Below are 7,623 nucleotides of genomic sequence, written 5' to 3'. Positions count from 1 at the left end.
ATCAGTCAAAATAGTCAAATCAGCCATTGAGCAATGGATGGTGGCCATTCTTGAAGAATTTGGGCACCATGATCATTCATTAAAGATTCATATGAGTTGTGACATCATTTGGTATCAAAATCTCAAGAGAAAGAGGCTTGAAATTCATCAGAACTTGGCACAGTCAACCAAAACCCTAGCGAAGTCAACTGTGCATTTAATCAGGGATTGGAAGGTGTGAGATGGTTGGAAAGGTCTCATTCATGTCCATACAAGCCTCATTTGGCATTTCAAAGATCAAGGTTGAAGGATTGGAGGTCAGACAAAAAGTTTCCAAAAATAGAAATGACCTGTAATTTTCACCTGCCAAAAATGGAAAGTTCTTCTCCTCAAAATTACATGTCCAAGCAAGCTTCAAATCAAAATTTTTCCAACATGAAAGTTGAAGATCTTGATCTTACCTTTCCAAAAAGTCCAAGAACACTCATTTCTCATTTATGGTTGGCACGTTATGATCAGATCATTTTCAAGAATTTTGGAATTTCAAAGTGGCATATCTTTCACACCATTAGGCCAATTTGGGTGATTCTTTTTTGAGCAAACCACATTTGATGTGTACTATCCAAATCCATCATCATATTTCATCAAAAACCTTCACACAAAAAGGTCATTTTTGAAGTGAACCATTTAAAAATTAGGTGGGAAAAAAGGTGATTTTCAAAAATACAAGGGATTTTCACACCAAACCAATTCAGTTCACTTCCAAATGCAATTTGTGACTTGCTGCAAGCAGAGATTCACTATTCCATTGGTCTTAAGTGCAAAAGGGCAAATTGGCCAAAGTGCATAACATGAGAATTTTGCTAATCACTCCAAATTGAGCTAAACATGATTAAGGCATGGATTAAGGGGTACTATAAAGGCTTAATCCTAACAGAAATTCAGGATCAACAATCACAATTCAGATCAAAATCACAAAATCCTCCAATTCTCTCAAAAATCTCAATTTGCGTATACACTTTTTTTTCATCAATTCATCAAGAATTCATCAATGCTTGTGCTAGTTCTTTGTTGAATCATCATCTGCAGGTAATTTGGGAGATCTGTTGAACAAGATTGGTGGAAGAATCGATCAAATTCTCACTGTTGCAACCTTGAGCTTATCAATGGCAGCTGGCAAATTCTTCATGTTCGTGCGTTTCTGAGCTAAACAATCGCCTCCATACACCTCCTACAACATTCAAGGCCATCTGTTTTCATCATTTAGGATCAAACTCGCACGGATTCTGCAGTTGATTCATCAAGAGGTTAAAATTCAAACTCTCTGATTCTTACAATTGTTATATGGCTTAGATAGATCCTTGAACATAGAGCATTCTGATGTTTGAATCGTGCATTTTCATTGAGTAATCATGTAGATATTTGGATTTAAAGTTGGTGTGTCAAAACTATTCTTGATCGTATCTTTTTGTGTGATAATTTCTGGACGATTTCGTTACCATATCCATGATCCTTGTTGAAAGATGAAGAGAACCATATATAATTTGTGCAATTTCGTGAAAATTCGTTCGTCATGATTTCTGGATATGAAGAACAAGGTTGAACGCGAAGAACTTTGCCCAGTTTCGTTCAAAACGCGTGCTAGATCTCATTTGCCTTGTCCTGAGTTCAAAATTCTGTTTCCCGCTGGAAGCAGCCAATAGCGTAGCGCCATTCCGTTTAATGAAACGGGGCGTTTTGCCCCCTGGCCCCGTTAATTACAAAATTGCCACGCTGTTTAATTAATTCATTTTCATTCTTAAATATTTATTTCATTTTCTTAATCAATCTTCTAAAAATCATATTTAATTCATCTTTTATCCAAATTGGATGGGGATTTTTGTGTTGATCTCCAAATTTCCTCTAGTTTTTTTTAGACATGATAATGGAAGTTGTGCCTGATGTATTTTTTAATTTGCCTAGTGATCTTTGACATGTATGCATTATACATATGTTTTGCCATATTGATCATGAAATCTTGATGCATTATCCAAAATGAATGAAATTTTATAGGCATGTTCTTTACTCTTTCCTGGTGATTTTGGTATATAGTTTGCTATTTTTGAGTCCCTGGTTAGAGAGATATGAGGTGATCTTCATGAGTGTGACAATGTGTATCACACTATGTTATGCTATGTTCATGATTTTATTTTTTATGCTTACACTGTGCCAATTTCCCTGAATTTTTGCATGTGATATCATATGTATGTCTAGTTTCACCATGACTTTTTATGGATTTGACTGATCCATTTCCTATTTGATTGGGATTTTTGTTGGCTGTTTAGTCATTTTAGGGTTTTTCTTGAGTAGTTCACTTACATATCTTGTGAAATCTTCATCCCTTATCATATGAAGATGAAATTTGGGGGAGTATTTCTTGACATGTTTAGCTTCACTTTGGCTTTGATCCCATTCATTTCTCATTTGTTTTCACTGTTTTACAATTGATTGAAGTTGACACATGATTTGTGACCTAGTTTAGGTTGGTTTTTGCATGCCATGACTTGTTGATTTAATTCCCCTACTTCCTCTTGTCCAACTAGCATGAAATTTGACATGATGCTCATTGAATGTGTTCTGTTTAGACTTGAATTTTTGTGGAATTTATTGAACTGTTTTGGTATTTGTTTGATTGTGATCATTCTGTTTGCTCATATATGGTTCACACTTGCTTACTTTGACCTAAATTGTGCATGAAATGAATTTGGTGCATTGTTTTGATGTGAGACCAATTGGACTTTCTTCTTAATTGATTTATCTTGGTTTTGATCATTTTTCACTTGCTGTTTTAAATTTTTCCTCTCCTTTTGACCCTAGGCTTGTCCTAGTGGTCTTGTATCTCATGTTTGAATGTGATTTTCAGGTTATGAAGCAAAATGCTTTAAGGAGATTAATGCAAGTTGTTTGAGTTGTTTCACTTGATGTTATAGACTAACTTGGTTTATTTTGTAGGGTGCTTGGTTCACTTGAGCTTTGTGCTTTGCACATTGCATTGTTTGATTGTACATTATCTATTGGTTCATTACTTTGTTGGTTTTGACTTTGTGATTAGGATGCTGATTATATTTGATTGATTTCAGGTACCCTTAGTTGCTCAGTTCTTTTGAGAACTTGCATTGCTTTGCTTGCTAAGCATTTGCATTGAGGTATAATCTCTTGTCTCCATGTAGTCTGGAAGACCTGGCTTGTTATTTAGCCAGGCACCTGTCTAAAGTCCTCCTTAAGAGGCAATGTGTGTGCTTGTTTATTTTTTGTCCCCAAGCAGGTGAAGTCCTTTTAACAAGGCAATTGGTAGACAAAAGAGATATGTAACCTATCTCCTACTATTCTGTGAGTCACTCACATTGCTCACACTACTTGTGTTTGATGCATGTTGAGAAAAAACCCAAGATCTATCGAGTCTAACTTGTGGAGAGAGTTCCATCTTTCTGAACTCCCACACCTTCTGATATTCTATGCTCTCCCTGACCAGGGATAAGAGTGATGAGGCACACCCCTCATATCCTTTCATCTGCTTCACCTTGGCTCTCAATGTCAAGGTTAAGATCACCATTCACCTATTCCAGTTGACTTTTTTAAGTCTAACCCTTTGATTGAGCCTAATTGTTTGGTTATAGTGGGTGCTAACTGTTTGATTGATTGCTTGTCGCATTTGTACATGTTTGCTTGCTCGCCTTTGTGCACTTATCATCATAAATTGTTCATTAGTGCATGATTATCATTGCATATCTTTGTGACACATTTGTGTTTGCCCATTGAGAACAATTGTAAGACCATGTTCTCCGGCCATTGTTCCTATGATTTGGAAGGGATAGAGTGTAAGGCCATTTCATTGGTCACTCATATCCTCTTAGCCTTGTGCTTCTGTTTGTTTGTTGTATGTGAGGATGCAATTATAAGTCCATGTTATTGGCATTTTTATTCTTATGATCATCTTGTGGAGGTTGGAATAAGTCCAGATAGATTGGCATCTGACATCCATATTTTGTTTTGGTTTGTGAGATTGGAGTAAGACCATTTATTGGCATCCGGTATCATTGTTTTATTTTAGGAGATTGGTGTAAACCCATTTATTGGTATATGGTATCCGCTTTTGTGTGTGAGATTGATATAAGTCCATTGATGGCATCCGGTATCATTGTTTTGTTTTAGGAGATTGGTGTAAACCCATTTATTGGTATCCGATATCCGTTTTTGGTTATGAGATTGGTATAAGATCATTGATGGCATCCGGTATCACCTTGCTTTATTTTTACTTGCTTTGTTGCCTTATTCCTAAGGACACACTTGAATCATCTTCTATATGATTTCAAGAGGTGAACTTCTAGGAAGTTTTACATTCCATCATCCACACCCTTTTGTTTCAAAACCCCCTTTTCACTTGTTGACTTTTAAAAACTTGTATATACATGTTGTGCAAACATTCTCACCTCTTTTTTCAAATTAGAAACTTGGACCCTAAGTCCTTGATTTTTTCAAACTTCACTTTTCCTAATACTTCTTTGAATCAATCCTAATCATACTTTGACCATATTTTGTGAATAATCATAATCGATTAACTCCACCCATTCAATTGTTTTGGCTTTGTCCATTGTTAATATGTTTTCATACATTAGCCATAGGTTTCAATTCTCATAGTGGTTGATGTAAATCTCACCGCATCCTTAGTAAGTTGATTGTAAGTCTTCCATACTTATTATAGGGTTAACCCCTCACTAGTATGTTGAAGCTATCCTTGCATGGTGGATTGTTGGTATTGGTTGAGTTTTCTCCCGTTGAGAATGAAAAGCCTTAGTGCTCTTGTTTTAAAAATGAACCCACTAACAATTTGGAAATCTTTTAGCCGAACTACGGCGTTTTGATCCTTACCTTTGATGGAAGGTACGTAGACAACGGGTTCATCCGTTCAAACACAAAAATAACTAACTTGTACATTCTTTTCTCATCATCCCATTCATGTTTGCACAATATGTCAAAACAAATAAACATTTTTATACAACAAGTGTGAAAAGGGCTCCCTAGGAGTACCTAGGACGTTTTGGGTGCCTAACACCTTCCCATTGCGTAATTTACCCCTTACCCAGATTCTCTGATCTTTTTCATTAGTTTTCTACGTGTAAAACTTCTTAGGTTTTTGTTCGCTTTTTAACCAGTCCTTAGGATAAATAAAAGTGCGGTGGCGACTCGATTCATTGTATACTTTGCTTATGGTTTAATCAATAAATCATATAGCGACGAATACACCGCTACAGTTATACATGTATTTGTGTATGTATTTGTGTTTAGTTATGAGGTATATCTATCTCTTGTTGTGTAACTAGTGAAAATCATATTCATGTGGAATTTGTATGTTACAGTGGCAGTGTTATAGTTTCGGCTGAAATGAAAAGACTTATATACACATGACACATTCATATTGTGCTTGATTTAGTGGTGAATAAAAATTTCCTATGTGGTTGTCTTATTTGTGAATGATTTTATTTTTTATCATGCATGACATGTCATATGCATCGTGCAATTGCTTTAGTGGCGGGTAAAGATCTATGTATGGCGGCTGCGTTTGTGGCGAGTTGCCAGTATGACATTTTATATCCGGATCATTTAGATTTATAAGCATGCATAATTTACATATAACTCTTGTCGTTGTTGTTGTTAATCTTGAGTTAATTATTTCATGTGCTTCCTATCATGGTTATAGTTCAATATTTGTTACAAAGTGTAAATTAATAAATGATAGAAAAAGTTTCAGAGAGATAAGAGCTTGTCGAGATTGGATCTCATCCACCGATAGAATATGTAATTTACTAATGAGTTATACACTATCTAAATATTTATCAAAATCAACACGTATTGCTCGCCGATAATGTTTATGTCTAAAGTCCTGACGAGATTTCAATCGTATTGTTGAATCAACGATCTCTCATTCTATTAAACAATACAATATCATTAAGACTTAATACTCAAGTGAATGTTAAATCTAAATCTATATCTAGAGTTTAGCATCTAACAAATGATTATCCTAGATCGAGATTCGAAGAGTATTTTTGAATAACTTTAAATTAATATGTAAAAGAAGTAAGCAAGGATAACATTGATATAGATTCATAAAGAAATTGTATACAACACCATGATCAATAAAAATACATACTGTTACAACGAACTTACATCCAATCCCAACAAGAAAGGGATTTAGCTACTCATGGTAGCTCGATAGAAAGAGAAGAATGAATATGAACATGCATCAATCGTGATTTCTCAAAGATTGATGCGAACCGAACTTCCGATCTTCAAGAAACACCCTATCTTGTTGTTTTCTAAGTTTCTCTCTCTCCAAAATTTATTATATGTTTCAAAATAACAATTGGAAGCTATTTATAGAAAACAAAAAGTAGCAGACTGCGCTAAGCCCCAAATTTTGCGCTCAATGTCAAATCTAAAAAAACACATTAAATCACCTTCTCTCAATTCGACATAAATGCTCTATGTTTTAAGGAAAATTCTCGGACATGTGCGACTTCTCTCAATTCGTCAATTAGGTCTATCGCACATTCCATTCCGACCTTGTTTGCTTATCGATTAATTTAGGATGTTTGCCATGAGGGTGTGTCAATCTCCATAGAATTCATGGAATCCGCTCCATATACCATGGAAAGTGGAATTTCCTTGGTAATGGAGTGAGGGGTGGTGTGGTATGACAACAATATCTCATGGAGCAATTGTTCTCATAAACCCTTGGCATCATCAAATTTCTTCTTGAGTCCCTTCAAAATTACTTTGTTTGCTGATTCTGCATACCATTGGCATGAGGGTGTACAACGGGTACCATCTTCGTTTGCACTCCCAAATCTATGAAAAAGCCAATGACCTTAGCGCTGGCGAATTGTGTTCCATTGTTAGAGATGATAACTCTAGAAAGTGCATACATGCACATAATTTCCTGCCAATAGAAATGATAAACTCTTTTAGTTGTGATTTTAACAATAACTTCTGTTTATATCCATTTGGTGAAATAATCAACTTCTACTATGAAAACATTTAGTTGGCCTGACGCCAGAGGGAAAGGACCAAGGATGTCCATGACCCACTGGTAAAAATTCTAGGGCGAAGTCATGGACTATAAAAGTTCACCTGGGGCATGATGAAGGTTAAATGCACTACGCCAAAAACTGGAATAGACAGCGCACCTTAGAGGGCGCTTTATTACAAAAGCGCACTCTAAAGTGAAGAGAAAAAATAAGGAGCGAACAACTGGAATAGACAACGCACTTTAGAGGGCGCTTTTGTAACAAAGCGCCCTCTAAAGTGAAGCGAAAAAATAATGAGGAAATGGAGGGACACCAATAGAGGGCGCTGGCGCGTTTATGAAAGCGCCCTCTAAGGGTACCCTTAGAGGGCGCTTTTAAAAAAGCGCTCTCTAAGTCCATGTACATTTCCAGTTTATAAGGCGCTTTTGGAAAGCCTTAGAGAACGCTTTTAGAAGCGCCCTCTTAGGCCCCCTTTAGAGGGCGCTTTTTTTACACAAGCGCCCTCTAAGGTCCCCTTTAGTAAACATTAAAATTATAACATATACTGCATGTCTCTTTATTTTCCCTCGCTATATGCTAT

This window comes from Lathyrus oleraceus, chromosome 3, assembly GCF_024323335.1.
Source record: "Lathyrus oleraceus cultivar Zhongwan6 chromosome 3, CAAS_Psat_ZW6_1.0, whole genome shotgun sequence".
Taxonomy (NCBI): domain Eukaryota; kingdom Viridiplantae; phylum Streptophyta; class Magnoliopsida; order Fabales; family Fabaceae; genus Lathyrus; species Lathyrus oleraceus.
The sequence above is the reverse complement of the archived record's forward strand: the minus strand, read 5'-3'. Positions refer to the sequence as shown.